This window comes from Vipera berus (genome assembly GCF_964194415.1).
Source record: "Vipera berus genome assembly, chromosome: 9".
Classification (NCBI taxonomy): Eukaryota; Metazoa; Chordata; class Lepidosauria; order Squamata; family Viperidae; genus Vipera; species Vipera berus.
In genome coordinates, this window is record NC_138212.1 from 5,789,325 (window position 1) to 5,806,232 (window position 16,908).

General features: G+C 46.5%; 2 protein-coding genes and 2 long non-coding RNA genes across 7 annotated transcripts in view; all 4 read right to left on the minus strand.

Moving 5' to 3' along the window:
• LOC308672494 (interferon-inducible GTPase 5-like) overlaps positions 1–16,908 on the minus strand; it is a 192,051-nt gene that overhangs the window by 146,407 nt on the left and 28,736 nt on the right. The gene's annotated exons all lie outside the window — the stretch shown is intronic.
• Positions 1–16,908, minus strand: part of LOC308672491 (interferon-inducible GTPase 5-like) — an 82,737-nt gene that overhangs the window by 14,121 nt on the left and 51,708 nt on the right. The window lies entirely within an intron of this gene.
• Positions 1,575–5,885, minus strand: LOC308671779. 2 transcript variants are annotated; one of them, XR_014027296.1, is made up of 4 exons: positions 5,287–5,885; positions 3,315–5,113; positions 2,925–3,044; positions 1,575–1,997 (listed from the first exon to the last, which is right to left on the minus strand). It is a non-coding gene; the product is annotated as an uncharacterized lncRNA (long non-coding RNA). The 2 variants fall into 2 exon arrangements; XR_014027297.1 differs by lacking the exon at positions 5,287–5,885 and having other exon boundaries at positions 3,315–5,280.
• Positions 10,023–15,933, minus strand: LOC308671993. Its single transcript, XR_014027326.1, has 4 exons — positions 15,756–15,933; positions 14,773–14,890; positions 12,759–12,875; positions 10,023–10,495 (listed from the first exon to the last, which is right to left on the minus strand). It is a non-coding gene; the product is annotated as an uncharacterized lncRNA (long non-coding RNA).

A 16,908-nucleotide genomic window follows, 5' to 3' on the forward strand; every position in this document is an offset into this window, starting at 1 on the left:
TGTGGTTTCCCCGGTAGTAAAGTGGGAGTTGGATTACAAGGAAGGCTGAGCACCGAAGAATTGTTACTTTTGAATTGTGGTGCTGGGGAAGTCTCTTGAGAGTCCCTTGGACTGCAAGGAGATCCAATCAGTCGATCCCAAAGGAAATCAACTGTGACTCTTCTTCGGAAGGGCAGGCACGGAAGCTGAAGCTCAGATACTTTGGCCACCTAATGAGAAGTGAGGACTCGTTCAAAAAGACCCCGGTGTTGGGAAAGACTGAAGGCAAAAGGAGAAGGGGATGGCACAGGATAAGATGGTTCGTGTCATCGACGCAAAGAACATGAATTTGGACCACTCTGGAGACAGGTGGATAGGGGAGCCTAGCATGCTATGGTCCATCTGGTCACAAAGAGTCGGACACAACTCAGCAACTGAACAACAGCAGAGCAGGGCTATGTGTGGAAGAAAGAGCTTTAGGAAAGAAGCTTCATCAGGAAGAAGCCAAAGTCTGCTGGCAAGAGCAATGCAAAACAGGGAAGGGTTTTGCTGCAGTCAATCTTTTCATGACAGGGCAACTGCAAGAGGAGGGAAAAATATCTGACGTGTTTGGATAACTGGCCAGATAAGGGCTTTCTTTTCCGCCCTTCAAATTGCTTCCAAGCATTTTCCGGACTGCAGTAGTGCTACTACACGAAAGCACTGTCTTGATTTGGATGGGAACAACCACAGTCCAAAAGCTTACATTTCCAGCTAAGGCTGTCTTGTATTCTGACTTTAAACAATGTGGCCATCTGGGTCTGCCCAAACACGCTTGTAAGAGGCTCTTTCCCCATGGATGCTTCCTTTGTCACTAAATGAGGACCTACCAATGTTCCTCTGTTCTTAGTATCTACCAAGCTTCTCACGGTCACTCCATTAACTTTTGCTAGGATCGTAATTTTCCTTCCCAGCATCTTTTGTGCTACTGCAGCCATTCCCTTTGCATACACAAACATCTCCTTCCCTCCGTCTCTCCCAGCACCACCAGTCTATTGTGCCTCTTTGCTTAGCTCTTGTAACCATCCGTTCCTCAGCTGGCTAGGAAGAGGCCTCAAAGAGACAGGACAACAGCATCAGAAATCAAATTTCTGAGTGACATACAAATAAATAAAAGTAAATATAAATCAATATATCAAATCAAATCAGGAAGAAGGGAATGCCAAAATATATTTAAAGGTAAAAGTTCCCCCGCACATGCGTGCTAGTCGTTTCCGACTCTAGGGGCCGTTACTCATCTCCGTTTCAAAGCTGAAGAGCCAGCGCTTGTCCGAGGACGTCTCCGTGGTCATGTGGCCGCACGGCGCACGGAACGCTGTTACCTTCCCACCGTAGTGGTCCCTATTTTTCTACTTGCATTTTTTACGTGCTTTTGAACTGCTAGGTTGTCAGAAGCTGGGATGAGTAACAGGCGCTCACTCTGCTACGCGGCACTCGGGATTCCACCCACCAAACTGCCGACCTTCTGATTGACAAGCTCAGCGTCCTAACCCACTGAGCCACCGTGTCCCTTTAAAATATATCTATCCCTATCCCAAATAGAAATAGGAAATGGCTGGAATCCAATTATTTATTTTTTTCTCTTTACAACATCTTTTTTTTCAAAAGCTGCTGATTATATATTTGTCTGCTGAGCTGGTTCCTAGTTAGGCAAATATGGAGACACAGACATGACATCAAAGAGCAGGCCTGATCAGGTTGAGAAGATATACAGGCCTGGAAAAGGGGACAGCCTCTTGGTTGGAAGGAAAAGCTTTAGAAGAGAAACTTCAGCAGGAGGAGCCCCAGGAATGCTGGGAAAAATGATGCAAAAGAGGAAAGGGCTTTGCTGCAGACAATGTCTTTAATGACAGCCCCAACTTGAATAATTTCTGATATGTTGGGTAATGGGATGGGTAAACGGTTTCCTTTATGCCTTTGTAGTTGCCTGCAGTCATCTTCCGGAGTACAAGTTTTCATGATGCTTACGATTTTCACCACTGGAGGAAGAGAGAAATGTCAGTCATCAGAGCCATCACTCAGAGCTAAAGGAATTCCTCCACTCACCCAAATACAGTTTTCCAATACTTTCCAGCTTTGCAGAAAGTATTAGACTAGTGGGTGGGGTGGGGGGATGGAAGGGGGCTGGTTCTCATGAGTGGCAGACAAGCATAGCTCCATTTGCATGAGCAGCGAGCACGTGCGCCCTCCGCCCACTCAAACAGAGTGTAGAAGATTGCCCACTGCTGGCACAAGTGGGGGTGTGGGTGCATACTGGCCTGTCATCTCCATAGCCTGTTTCTGAAAGGCTCAAGGTCCAGTAGTGGGCTGCAGCCCATGGGGTTGGGGACCCCCGATCTACATGACCAGGCTCAAATTACCCTAACTCAAATGCGTTATGTGAAGACCAAACCCTCTGGAGAAGGTTGTGATGGTGGGAAAAAGAGGAAGAAAAGAGAAGAGGATGACTAGCAATAAGAGCCTTGGTGGAGCAGTGGGCTAATGCCTCCTTAAGTAACACCAGCTGCCAATAGGTTCAAGTCCCACCAGGCTCAAGGTTGACTCAGCCTTCCATCCTTCCGAGGTAGGTAAAATGAGGACCCAGATTGTTGGGGGCAATAAGCTGACTTTGTAATAATGCCGCTTGGGGGGGCCTGAAAGCCCTAATAAGCAGGCATATACATAGAATGAAGGCTGTTGCTAAGCACATTGATTTGTGCTTTAGATTGTAAGCCGTCCTGAGTCTTCGGAGAAGGGCGGGATATAAATGGGATTATAAATAAATAAATAAATAAATAAATAAATAAATAAATAAGGGGACGGGGTTCAGTTCAGTGATGGTGGGGGCACTGTTGGAAAACATGAAGGAACATCACCAGCCCGATGGAGAGAGGATCAATGAGATTTACGTGGCATGTCTTACTCACTTATTGTAGCTTCAGTCATCAAAGTCATGCAGACAGCATTCTTATAAGGACATTTTTTCTTTGAACCATAGCATATTTCTGAAGTATGTGACAGACAATGCTCACACCTCAAGGAGCTACCTGGAGAGGGAGGGGAAGTGGGAGGAGCTAAGTGTATATTCCAGGGCTAACCGGGTCGTAAGAAAGGACCTTGAATGCAGTAAATTCTTGTTTGACTTAAGTACATTCAATAAACCTTAATCTATTCCGATTCTACACCCACTTTTTTTCCTCCAGCCAACCACTCCATCTTTGAGCTCTCAAGGTTTTTAACAGCCTTAGGCAACCCCCTACAACTGGTCAGTGTGGAGGACCCTCCTTAGCTTCACTGACCCCCAAACCTGACCATACCTGTGGTCAGGAGGACGGAGAAGAAGAAGAGGCCCAGCAGAAGCCGCATGATGATGATGAGACACAGAGGTTAAAAAAAAATCTCTTCTTGAAGGAACACAATTGTGTGGCCGGGTGGTTCTGCAAAACAACACGCAAGGCATCCATAGACCAAAAAGAAACAGGGACATGAAACACTTGTAAAACTGCTTGTTACCCGTGAAAATTCAAAGTTGTCTCTGATGATTACTGTAGTATCACCTTCTGCATGGACTGTGGAGGACCAGCCTGGAGAAGGCAATTCTCCTTCCGGAGTGGCAATGAGGTCACCTCTCAAGACAATATTTATTTGTGTATTTTTTTTGTGGTTTACATCTCACCGTTACTACTTGTATAAATAACTCAAGGATAGGGGGCATACTTACTACTCTTTTTTCCTCCTGTTTTCCCCACTCACCTGTGAGGTCAGTTGGGCAGAGAAAGAGTAACTGCCCCAACATAAACCAACTGACTTTTTTGCCTAAGGCGGGACTAGAATTCACTGCCTCTTTGGTAATTGGCCCACAGTCACCCAGTCAGATTTCGTGCCTCGGTTTCACGAACAAGCCTGGCCTTCCATTCCCAAAGCTTTCTGCATCACACACAAATGGCTGGAGTAGTTGGTTGAAGTCTGGTGGCAGGTATCAGCTGAACTAAATGGCTTCAGGAAATATTCTTGTAATTACAGACCCACTGGAGAAATTCCAGGGCTGTGTGGACTACACTGGAAGGAAGAGAGGTAACGCATGTCTTCAGGATTCAGAGGGCACGAACAGAAAGAAATAAAGTTGGTCAATAAAATAATGAAAAATGAAAAATCAAACCTCTGTGAGATGGGCCGTTTCTACTTTTGAGATAGATAGAAATAAATCACAGCAAATCAACCCCCCCCCCAAGAAAAAACAGGCAATGAGCAGAATCCAATTATTTGTTTTCTTTATTTGAATCACACCCTTTTTTTGTCTTCAAATACACATTCAAGGCTGCTGATTATATATTTGTCTGCTTTAACTGGGTTCCGTTTGGCCAATTAAACATTTGCTTAACTGGTTTCCATTTGGCTGATTATATATTTGTCCGCTTTAACTGGGTTCCACTTGGGAAAATATAGAGACTTATTCGTAACATCCAAGATGTTACGAATGTTCAGCTTGAAAAGATGTGCAGGCCAAGAAAAGGGGGACAAGTTCTCAAGTGGAAGGAAGAGCTTTAGAAGAGAAACTTCATCGGGAGGAGCGCAAGGAATGGTGGGAAGAACAATGGAATGGAGGGAGGGGCCTTGCTGCAGATAACTTCTTTAATCATAGCCCCAACTTGAAAACTTGGAATAGTATCTGATATATTGGGTAAAGAGCTGGATAAAATGTTTCCTTTCTGTTCTTGTAGTTGCTTGCACTTATCTTTCAGACTGCAAGTTTTCGTGACGGTTAGAATTTTCACCACTGGAAGAATAGAGAAATGTCAGGGATTAGAACCTAAAGGAATTCAGCTTTCCAATATTATCTACACCAGAATTCGACAACCATTCTGGTTTTGTGGACCAGCCGGGGCGGGAGGAGAGGGGATGTTTCCATGCAGGCAGTGGGCAAGTGTAGCGCGCAGCACATCACTCGCCCGCTGCTCACATCGGTCGGGATATGCGCACATGCTCACCTACCACCTCCAGGGGGCCAGTTCTGAAAGGCTCAAGGCCCGGCAGTGGGCTTCAGCCCATTGAGTTGGGGACCCCTGATCTACACAACCAGGCTCAAAATACCCTACTTCCAATGCAGACAAGCTCTCTGGAGAAGGATGTAATGGTGGGGAAAGAGGAAGGAAAAAAAAAGAGGATAACTAGCAATAAGGAGACAGGCTTCATTTCAGTGGTGATGGGGGCACCGCTGGGAAACCTGAAGGATCCTCACCAGCCTGATAGCACAGGATCAATGAGATTTACGTGGCGTGTCTTACTCACGTATTGTAGCTTCAGTCTTCAAAGTCATGCAGACAGCATTCTTATAAGGACATTCTTTCTTTGGACCAGAGCATGTTTCTGAAGCAGGTGATGCACAATGCTCACACGTCAAGGAGTTACCTGGACCAGGGAGGGAAAGCGGGAGGAGCTAAGGATATAGGATAGGGATGGGGAATCAAAGATGCTTTCAATATTACGGAACCCGGACGCTCAGCAGCCTTAGCTAGGCTGGCCAGTGGAGACATGGTGAGACCCAATCAGAGCCATACGGAGGTAAAATATGTCCCAGAGACGAAGTTCAGCAAAAGCCATGATGAGATAGAGGAGCTGCACGCTACTGACAAAGAGAGGAAGGAATAAGAGAGAAGGAGCAGAGATTTGACGGAAAGCAGAAACAAATGGCCTTTGTTCCATTTGGAATCTGACAACATTCCTGGGGAACGTAGCCAGTTCGAAATAGGAAGGAAGGAAGCCTGTTGCATTCCTACATTTACTGTGGTTTGTTTCTTCAATAAAAATTATACGGTTGTAAACCAGTCAAGAGTCACTCTGAGAGTGAGATGAGTGGTACCCACATTTCATAAATGAAATAAAAAAATCTGAAGTTTTCTCCCATTGACTTGAAGAGGAATTTCGGGAGGTGGCAAGTAATGCAGAAGAGATTTTCAATAGAGGTAGCCCTCAATGGAAGTGATTTTTTTTAACAATGCAAATTGATGTTGAACATAGCGAATAAAGACAATGAGGGGGGGGGAAACCTGACTTAAATGACGTTTGGCAGCGAAATAATTAAGGGCATGCAACTAGGAGGAAGATCGATGGTGCCTCCCTTTCCTCATGACCCTAGGCACATGCTTATTTTGCTTAATGGTTATTCCAGGGCTAAGCTGGTCATAAGAAAGGAGCATCGCTGCGGTAAATTCTCCCTCGATGTAAGTACTTTCGATAAACCTTAATCTGTTCCCACTTTACACCCACTTTTTTTTTCCCAGCCAACCACTCCATCTTTGGGGACAGTATTTCCCAAGGTTTTCCACACCCTTAAGCAACCCCCTAAAGTGGTCATTGTGGAGGACCCTCCTTAGCTTCACTGACACCGCCCCAAGAGGACCACCCCGACCATACCTGTAGTCAGGAGGACGGAGAAGAAGAAGAGGCCCAGCAGAAGTTGCATGATGATGATGATGAGACACAGAGGTTAAAAAAAATCATCTCTTCTTGAAGGAACACAACTGTGTGGCCGGGAGGTTCTGCAAAACAACACGCAAGGCATCCATAGACCAAAAAGAAACAGGGACATGAAACACTGGTAAAAGTGCTGCTTTATTACCTGTGAAAATTCAAAATTGTCTCTGATTTTGACTGCAGTATCACCTTCTGCACAGACTGTGGAGGACCTGCCTGGCGAAGGCAATTCGCCTTCCAGAGTGGCAATGAGGTCACCTCTCAAGACAATATTTATTTGTGTATTTGTGTGCTTTTTTATGGTTTACATCTCGCCTTTGCTACTTCTATAAATAACTCAAGGCACGGAACGTACTTACTAGTCCTTTTTCCTCCTGTTTTCCCCGGGTGACCTGTGAGGTCAGTTGGGCAGAGAGAGAGAGAGTAACTGCCCCAACATAAACCAACTGACTTTTTTCCCTAAGGCGGGACTAGAATTCACTGCCTCTTTGGTGATTGGCCCAAAACCACCCAGTCAGCCTTCGTGCCTCAGTGTCATGGACAATCCAACCATGATAACTGCGGGTGGCCCCAAAGAAGGTCCCTGGCCTTCCAGTTCTGAAGCTTTGTGCATCTCACATGAACGGCCGCACAAGTCGGTTGAAGTCAGTTAGCAGGTGTCAGCTGAACTAAATGGCTTCAGGACAGGGCTTTTCAACTGGTGGTACACATACCACTAGTGGTACGCGAGCACCTGGCTGGTGGTACGCATAGGACGGGTTGAACAGCACTGTAAAAAAATGTAAAAAAAAGCAAAAAAAAAGTGTTTTTAACTAACCTGCTTTCAGCTGCATTCCGTTTCTCCATTCTCTTCTCAGCCTTCGCCAAGTGTTTGTGGGACAAAAAAAAAAAGTTCCACAAGACTTTCTAAGTTCTCGCGAGATCTCGCGAGAAGTTAGAAAGTGTCATGGAACATTTTTTTTATTTTTTACCGATAGTCCCACAAACACGTGACGAAGGCTGAGAAGGGAACAGAGAAACGGAATGCAGCTGAAAGCAGGTTAGTAAAACAATGCTTGGGGGAGGCGAGGGCATCTGGGTGGGGTCGTGGGTGGCCACCTTATCCTGCATGGTGGCAAGAGGGTTAACGGTAGGTGCGGGAGGGGCAGGAGGAGCTGCATAAAGCAGGCGGAGAGGAGGCCAGGTAGATTGTGGGTGCTGCTTGGGGCTGGAGGGCGATCGCACGCGTGAACAGGACAGCCAAACACGGCAGAGGCGCTGCTTAAGGCCGGAGGGGAGGCCGGGCAGATTGCGGGCACTGGCGGCGGCACCGGTGCTGAGGGCGAACGCACATGCAAACAGATGTGCACTGCAGAGGCGCTGCTCGGGGCCAGAGGGTGATCACATGCATGAGCACCCTCTGCGCCCGCACCACCACCAGTGCCTGCAATCTGCCCGGCCTCCCCTCCAGCCCCTAGCAGCCCCTCTGCCGTGTGTGGCTGTCTTGTTCATGAGGCCTACTGGATATCAGCAGCCCAGATTTGGTAGCTCCACTTAAGACCTGCTGAGTTGATTTCTCTTTGCTGAGCAGGAGGTGTGAGCCAGCGACTGCCACTGCAGCTTGCTGCTGTTCCCCATGTTTTTCAATTGACAACCCGTAGCTGCCCTCGAAAGCGGCTGGCTAGAACGGGTGATCTAAAAGCTTGATCATCCGAGACGTCTCCAAGCCAGAGACCTGGTTGCAGTGTCGCTCCTCCATCCTCGTTCACCTACCCGGTGACCTGACTGGGATCCAGCCCTCCAGCCTGGTTGCGACACGGAGGCTCCCGTGCAGTGCTGCTTCCAGCTGGTGGAGGCTGCTGTGGCAGTGGGCGGGTGGGCGAGGAAGGCATGGCGTTGCTGCCCTCCTCTCCCTCCTCTTCCCTTCCCTTCCCCTCCTCTCCCTCCACTTCTCCCTGCAGTGTCCTTGTCTCAGCGCGCGCTGGGAGCCATGGGGAGGAGCAGCCAGCCCCAAGCGGAGCTGCCCCGCTGCGGCACATGAGGATCCAGAACAAGCTCAGCTTCCTTCTTGCCAGCTCTGGGAAGCTCTTCGTGCCTGCTGTGGCCACCGCCTGACCTGCCAGCTCCTCCTGGGGAAGGAAGTCATCCCATCCTACCCCCGAGGTGTCTTCTCCCACAGCCGTGGGAAGAGGCCTGACTACGCCTGCCTTCGCTCGACGGCTTTTCTCTGCTGCTTGGGCTGTCCAATTGCAGCATCTGGAGCAGCCCCTGAGCAGCGATGCTGGCTCAGGAATTCTGGGAGTTGAAGTCCATGAGTCATAAAAGAGCCAAGGTTGCCTATGCCTGCTGCAGCTGGAGACAGAGTCCAGTAGATTCTCCCTTCTCTCTCCTCACCAGCCCCCCTGCCCTCCCCCCAAGCCTTAGACTGAGGGAGGGAGGGAGGGAGGGAGGGAGGGAGGGAGGGAAGGAAGGAAGGAAGGAAGGAAGGAAGGAAGGAAGGAAGGAAGGAAGGAAGGAAGGAAGGAAGGAAGGAAGGAAGGAAGGGATATTTGCCCTTCAGAATATAAACAGTAACATGCCTATTGAAAAGTTTGGTTTCCCTCCTGCCCACTCACAATAGTAACTCATGGATTCATACACACACACACACACACACACACACACACACACACACACACAGGCACCCTGCAACCTGAGAGACAATGGAAGGGAGGGAGGGAAGGAGGAAGGGACAAAGAAGGAGGAAAGAAAGGAAGGAAAGAAAGAAGGAACAATGGGAGAGAGGGAAGAAGGAGGGCACCCACCCCAGCCCCACGTCCCTCCACCAAAGACCCATGGATTCTCCCCACACAGGCAACCTGCAACCTGAGTGATGAGCTGCCCCCCTCCCCACTCCCCGGGCATTGTCTTTGTTTGTTAAAAAGTTGCAAAAGGTGATCACATGACCCTGGGACACTATGACTGTCATAAGTATGAATCAGTTGCCAAGCATCTGAATGTAAATCACATGACCCTGGGGATGCTGCAGCAGTCATAAGTGTGAAAAATGGTCATCTTTTTTCAGTGCCGTCATAACTTCGAACAGCCACTAAGCGAATTGTTCTAAGTCGAGGACTACCTGTACTTTATCATTTCTTTCCTTTTTTTTTTTTGGTCAAGTTTTTGACACTTTGCTGGGCGACTGGTGGTACTCGGACATTGCCTTATCCTAAAAGTGGTACAGTGGGTGGAAAGGTTGAAAAGTCCTGCTTTAGGAAACGTTCTTGTATCAGAGACCCACCAGGGAGACTCCAGGGCTGTAGACTACACTGGAAGGAAGAGAATTAACGCACGTCTTCCGAATTCAGATGGCACGAACAGAATAAAATAGTTGATCGATAAAATGATGCATAATAGCTGAAAAATCAAATCTCTGTGAGATGGGCCGTTTCTACTTTTGATATGCAAACAAATATAAATCACATCAGATCTGGATGAAGCGGGTGGTAAACTAGCCCTGTAGAACAGAGAACGTGGATTTTCTTTTCCTACTCCAAATTTTTTTTAAAAAAAAATAACACCCAGGCAATGACTGAAATTCAATTATTTATTGTTTTCTTTATTTGAGTTACACCATTTTTTTTCTTCAAACACACATTCAAGGCTGCTGATTATATATTTGTCTGCTTTTTTTTCCATTGGGCTGTTTATATATTCCCCTGCTTCACTGTGTTCCATTTGGGAAACTATAGAGACTTATGCATAACATCAAAGAGCCTAATAGCTTGATAGGATATACAGGCCCAGAAAAGGGGACAACTTCTTGAGTGGAAGGAAGCGCTTTAGAAGAGAAGCTTCATCAGGAGGAGCCCAAGGAATGCTGGGAAGAACAATGCAAAGGAGGGAGGGGCTTTGCTGCAGACAGCTTGTTTAACGACAGTTCCAACTTGTATACCCGAAGAGTCGGGTGTTTGGCTTGTGATAGCCTTCCCTTTCATACTTTCATAAAACTTACAAGCATCTTCCGTACTGCAACTTTTCATAGTGGTTTGGATTTTCTGGGTTCCTGGAGAAACAGAGAGAGGTCAGTGATCAGAGCCATCACTCAGACTTCAAGGAAATCCTCTATCCAGCCAAATACAGGTTTCCACTACAGGTAGTCCTTGCCTTACAACCACAACTGAGCCAAGGGTGGGATTCAGCCGGTTCGCACCGATTCAAAAGAACCGGTAGCTAAATTTTGTTGGGTTTTGAGAACTGGCTGAATGCACACCGTTTCCGGAAGTCCGTTCTAGGCCTCGGAGGCCTGGAGGAGGCCTCTCAAGCCTAGAATGGTCCAACGGAAGTGCGTGGATGCCACTTCTGAAAACCTGTTCTAGGGCTCGGAGGCCTAGAGGAGGTCTCTCAGGCCTAGAATGGCCTGCCAGAAGTGCGTGGATGTCACTTCTGGAAGTCTGTTCTAGGCTTGGGTGCCCAGACCTGCATCCGTGCAGAGAACCGGTTCTTCAGGTATTTGAATCCCACCAAAGTTTCTGTTGCCAAGTAAGATGTTTATTATGTCGTGGGCTCTGATGAGCAGGAATGAAGACACGCAGTTGAGTACAGAGAAACTCATTCTTTATTTAAGCTGAAACTGTACTGAGGATTTGGAGTCACCCTGCCACAATATATAGCCAGACCCTCTGGTAGCAACCAGTCGGATTGAACCCATGTTTGCCACCCAAAGTTGACCAGTTGCAGGACCGGAGACGTCCTGTCTGGGTTGCTGGAGAACCATTAGTACTCCAGCAACGCGCATGGTGATATTCCAAAAGCCCAGTACATAACAATGTTACATGAATTTTTGCCCCATTTTATGATTGTTCTTGCCACCGTTGTTATTGTGGGCTATTGTCTGCAGGAAAAGGCCTTTGAGCGGAAATCTGTCTTCATCAAAAGCAAAAGAGGTTATTGTTCTCATGGGTCAATTTGCAACATCATCGCTCAACAAATTAAAAAAGCGATGGGTTTCTATTGGGTAACAAAGAAGACTGTCCTTGTTTGTGGGTAATAAGAATGGACCCTCCATGTAAATCAGATCAAACAATAAAAGTGATTTCTTTTTTTGGGGGGGGGCTGTCCTCTGGAGCCAGTTTTCAGGTTGTAGACATTTTATTCCAATACTTCCCCTTCGGGGGGAAAAAAGCAAAAACAAAACTTTGTAGAACAATGGCAACAAAATGCCAGCCCTGAGATACGTACCTCCATCAGACATGTTAAGGTGATTTTGATTCAATAAGCTGAAGTTGGGTCTAGTTAGTTAAGTATTGTTTCATGGATGGCCTGTGATTCTGCAGGGACAGGAATCTCTTACATGCAGTCCTTGACCTACGACCGCAGTTGGGGCCCAAAATTTCTGTTGCTAAGTGAGAACATTTGTTAAGTGAATTTGCCCCATTTTACAACCATGCTCGCCACAGTTGTTACGCGAATCACTGCAGCTGTTAAGTGAATCTGGCTTCCCCACTGAAATTCAAAAGTTTACAAAAGGGGATCACACATGACCCATTAAGAGCCTTGGTGCAGCAGTGGGCTAATGCCTCCTTAAGTAACACCAGCTGCCTGCAATTACTGCAGGTTCGAGTCCCACCAGGCTCAAGGTTGACTCAGCCTTCCATCCTTCCGAGGTAGGTAAAATGAGGACCCAGATTGTTGGGGGCAATTAAGCTGACTTTGTAATAATGCCGCTTGGGGTGTGTGTGAAAGCCCTAATAACCAGGCACATACATAGAATGAAGGGTACTGCTAAGCTTGTAAGCCGCCCTGAGTCTTCAGAGAAGGGCGGGATATAAATGTAATAAAAATAAAATAAAATAAAAAAATTAATGACCCTGGGACACTGCAGCCATCATCGAAACGAGTCAGTTGCGAAACTTCTGACATTTGATTATGTGACCAAGGCAATGCTACAAGAGTCATAAGCGAGGGAAACAGTCTTAACTCATTTTTTTCAGAGCCACTGTAACTTTGAAGTGGCACCAAACAAAACTATTGTATATTGAGGACTTCCTGAACTATGTTCATGGCCAGGCTCAAATGGTCATGGACAATTATGTGAAGACCCAGTTCTTTGGAGAAAGCCACAATGCAGGGGAAAGTAGAGAAACAGAGGATGTCCAGCAAGAAGGTGGACAGACTTCATTATACGGTGTTGGTGGTGGGTGGGCATGGTAGGAAGACTTGAAAGACCCTCTCCAACCTGATGGCAGAGGAACCATCAGATTTATGTAGCTTGCAAGATCCACGTTATTTATTCCCTTGCTGGGAAAAATAGGATTAGTCCTAGTTACCTGCACTAACTTCAGTCGTCAAAGTCATGCAGACACCATTCTTCGAAGAACATTCTTGCTTCGTACCAGTACAATCTGAACCTTGTGAGGTACAAAGTTCACACATCAAGGAACTACCTGGAGAGGGAGGAAAAAGTGGGGGGGGGGAGTTAAGAAAGTAGGGCAGGGATAAGGAATCCAAAACCCTTTCGATATTACAGGTTATGACCACAACTGAGCCCCAAATTTCTGTGGCTAAAACATTTCTTTTACGACCTTTCTGGCCGTATCACTGCTAAGCAAATCACTGCAGTTGTTAAGTCAGTCACACGGTCGTTCAGTGAATCTGGCTCTCCTCCGTTGACTTTGCTTGTCGGAAGGTTGCAAAAGGGGATCACGTGACCCCAGGAAACTGCGACTGTCATAAATATGAGTCAGCTGCCAAGCGTCTGAATTTTGACCACGTGACCGTGAGGGATGCTGCAATGGTCGTAAGTGTGAAAAACCTTTTCCCAGTGCCGTTGTACCGAACCAGGACCCTCAACAGCCTTAGCTAGGCTGGCCAGTGGAGAGGATTGGTGAGACACAATCAGGCTTGTATTAAGGTAAACTTAGAAGAGGCACAATTTAGCAGAAGCCATTGTGAGGTGTAGGAGGTGCACGCTACTAAATCCTGGCGGGGAGGGGAAGAATAATTAAGAAGAAGCACAGGTTAGACAGAAAGCAAAAACAAATCGCCTCTGTCCCATTTGGAATCTGCCGAAATTCCTGGGGCAAGTAGCAAGTTAGACCTAGGGAGGAAGGAAGCCTTTCCTAAATTGACTGTTGATTGTTCCACAGGAAAGTTGATGATAATAGGACAAAATGCTTGCTTGGTAGCGTTTGCTTCCTGCTCTAAGGAACACCCTGTTCTCACGCAATTAATAGAGCAACTCTCCAGCTGTCTGCTTATTGCCAATGAATTGGAATTAGCTGGACCGTTTCCCATCAGAAAGGCGATGATAAAGCAATTCTAGAAGACCGCCCATCAACAGCCAGTGAACCAAAAGACCCAGCCGCCCCAGAAGAGGGGAAAAAAAAACAGGAGTCATTGATAACATACATTGTAAAGGACTGCGACAGCCACTACGTAGGACAGACAGACAGACGAACTGGCAGAACAGCAACTAACAGCCACCAGAAGTGATGAAAACTCTTTAATTACACAATGTATGGAGACCCTTAACCATAGTTTCAATTGGGAAACACAGTAGATAGAGACAGTTGTGGGGGGGGGGAACTGAATACAGTGAAGTGTGGCAATGGACTAGTTAAGGATGTATAACTACGGGGAAAAAATATCTATGGCACCTGTTTTCCTTACTTTCCTAAGCAAACACTTATTTGGCTTAATGATTAGTCCAGAGCAAACCTGATTACATGAAAGGACCAGGAGTGTGGCAAGTTCTCTCTTGACTTGTATAAAGGTAAAAGGTAAAGGTTCCCCCGCACATGCATGGTAGTCGTTTCCGACTCTAGGGGCCGGTGCTCATCTCCGTTTCAAAGCCGAAGAGCCAGCGCTTGTCCGAGGACGTCTCCGTGGTCATGTGGCCGGCATGACTAGATGCCAAAGGCGCACAGAACGCTGTTGCCTTGCCACCGTAGTGGTCCCTATTTTTCTACTTGCATTTTTACGTACTTTCGAACTGCTAGGCTGGCAGAAGCTGGGACGAGTAACAGGCGCTCACTCTGCTACGCGGCCCTCGGGATTCGACCCGCCAAACTGCCGACCTTCTGATCGACAAGCTCAGCATCCTAACCCACTGAGCTACCGCGTCCCTATCTTGACTTGTATACTTTTCGATAAACCTTGCTCTGTATTCTGACTCTACAACCAGTTTTTCAAGCAGAGCGCTCCATCGTTCTCAAGGCTTTTCGCAATCCCTAGGAAATCCCTCGCCCCAAGTGAGGATCATCTAAGGATCCTCCTTAGATCCACTGACAATCCCCTCACCCCACCCATCCACCCACTCCCGGAGGACAACCCTATCCATACCTGTAGTCAAGAAGACGGAGAAGAAGAAGAGACCCACCAGAAGCTGCATATTGATGAATTAGGCACAGAGGTAAAAAGGAAAATCTCGTCTTGAAGGAAAACCCTTTTCTTCGCCAACCTGTTAAAAGTGCCAACTTGTTAAAGGTGCCAATCATTCTCTTTAGTGCCCAAACTAAGACAAATGTAAGTAGGAGCCACTCAAATTGGTGGATTTTGCTTCACAAACAAACAAAGAAAGAGTGCTCACTTTATTAACTCAGTAATTATTTTTGTACTGGGTGGCATGAGAACATGGGGAGAAATATCTGCAACACTATGCCAAAATCCAATTAACTAAAAGTTTAGTATCTCTCTCTCCCTCCCTCCCTCCCTCCCTCCCTCCCTCCCTCCCTCCCTCCCCCCTCCTCCCTTTTCTCTCTTTTACAAAATAAATTTCTGCTTCTCAACCACCTTGTGCACAAGCTTCATGTTTTTTTGTGGTTACAAATTGACACGACTGTTTAGACAGTCATTCCCCCACCCCCTTTTGCTAATTTCTGCATGTAAATTTTTCCGATTATTTATTTTTAATTTTATTTTATTAGCCTAAAATCCCCCCCCGTCTCCTGTTTTAAAAAGTGCTTGGAGGGGGGGGGTTGTTTATTGTATTGAGATTATCCTCAGGAAAATTAATTGAAAAGCTGGAAAACAGGAATTGGGTGAAGAGATGACTGTCTCAGAAAAGTGTAAATCTCCTTACACATCCGTTAGCTACTTTGCTAGAAGAAGCCAAGGTGACAGCGAGGAAAATCTTGTTGAACTGCATGCAGTTTGCAGTCTCTTCTGGAAAAAGAAAATTGCTTGCCTCTGCCTACTCCACCCAAATTGAAGAATATGCCACTTAATTCTTTGGGCTATACTATCATGAACTATTCGTGATAATAGGAAGCTCAGACTTCATTATCTCATGGAAATGCTCATCTCAAAGAGACTAAATGACTTACCAGCTGTCGTGAAAGAGATCCTGGAGAGAACCAGACTCTGATGTCCTTTGAGATCCAAGCTTACGAACAATCGAGCATAAACCTCTGTCTATATCTGGCCAAGAATTTCAGAGGGGAAAACATCTCTATAAAGGGAGGAGCTTAGTCTAAAGCACCCCACCCTTCTTTCTGGAATGACGAAGACTAGTGTAAAAGAGAGGGGGGGGGAGAGAGAGATAACAGCTTTGCAGATCAGATCCCTCTGAAATATCTTTGCTTTCCTCTAAACAGCTTTGATGTCACATAAATCCAAGCTTCATTTGACAAAGGGTCGGGGATGGGGTGGGGTGGATTCCACTTCGGTGGGGGGGGGGGAAGAAAGCTGGATGCTCAAATCCAAAGCAGAAGTGGAAAGAATGGCTGCATTTGAATGCATCTTTCACGATGAGTCAACTGCAAACCTGGAGCGTGGGTGTATTTTTGCTTAATGGCTCATTAGGAAATATGGAAGGGAATCACAGTTTGCTCCATAGATAGTGCGGTCAGTTTTGGCAACAGTTCATCACTGCAGCTCACAGCAGTCCAGTTGAAGTCAGTGCTTCCCTTGCAACCCCTTCCCCAGTTATTATTAGCAACTGCTCCTCCTGTTTACAGAATGGCTCTGCTCTCAGCGCTTGCCAGAATCCTGCTTCTAATTTGCTTCAGCTCGTAACTGTTTGGCCTTTCCTGTAAATGCTTTTCAGCCAGAAGAGTTCTTGTTATTCCTTCTTCCAAAAAAAAAATAAAAAAAAAATTCCTGCTGCTTTAAACCCCACTGGGAGCTACGAATGCCAGATTCGGCTTGAGAAGTTTCCCCCCCCAAAAAAGTGTTTTGGATAAATTTACACCCTGAACCCCGTTAAGAAAGTCGACGAGGTTCAAAACCAGGCTGAAAGCCCCTCGGATAATTTAGTAAGCAAAAGTTCGGAGTTGCCGAAAAGGAAAGATGGATCTGATGGGCAGGGGTTCTGAAGTTTTGCTTGATAATATATATATTTGCAAGTCTCCTAGCAAAGCTGACACACATAAGATAAAGACTTTGCCCTTTAAAGCTGGCGCGCTCTAGATAAGAAGGAAGAAAGCAGAAGTAGCTAGTATGTTCCCTTTGGGGGTGTTTCTCCGAGACACCATATGT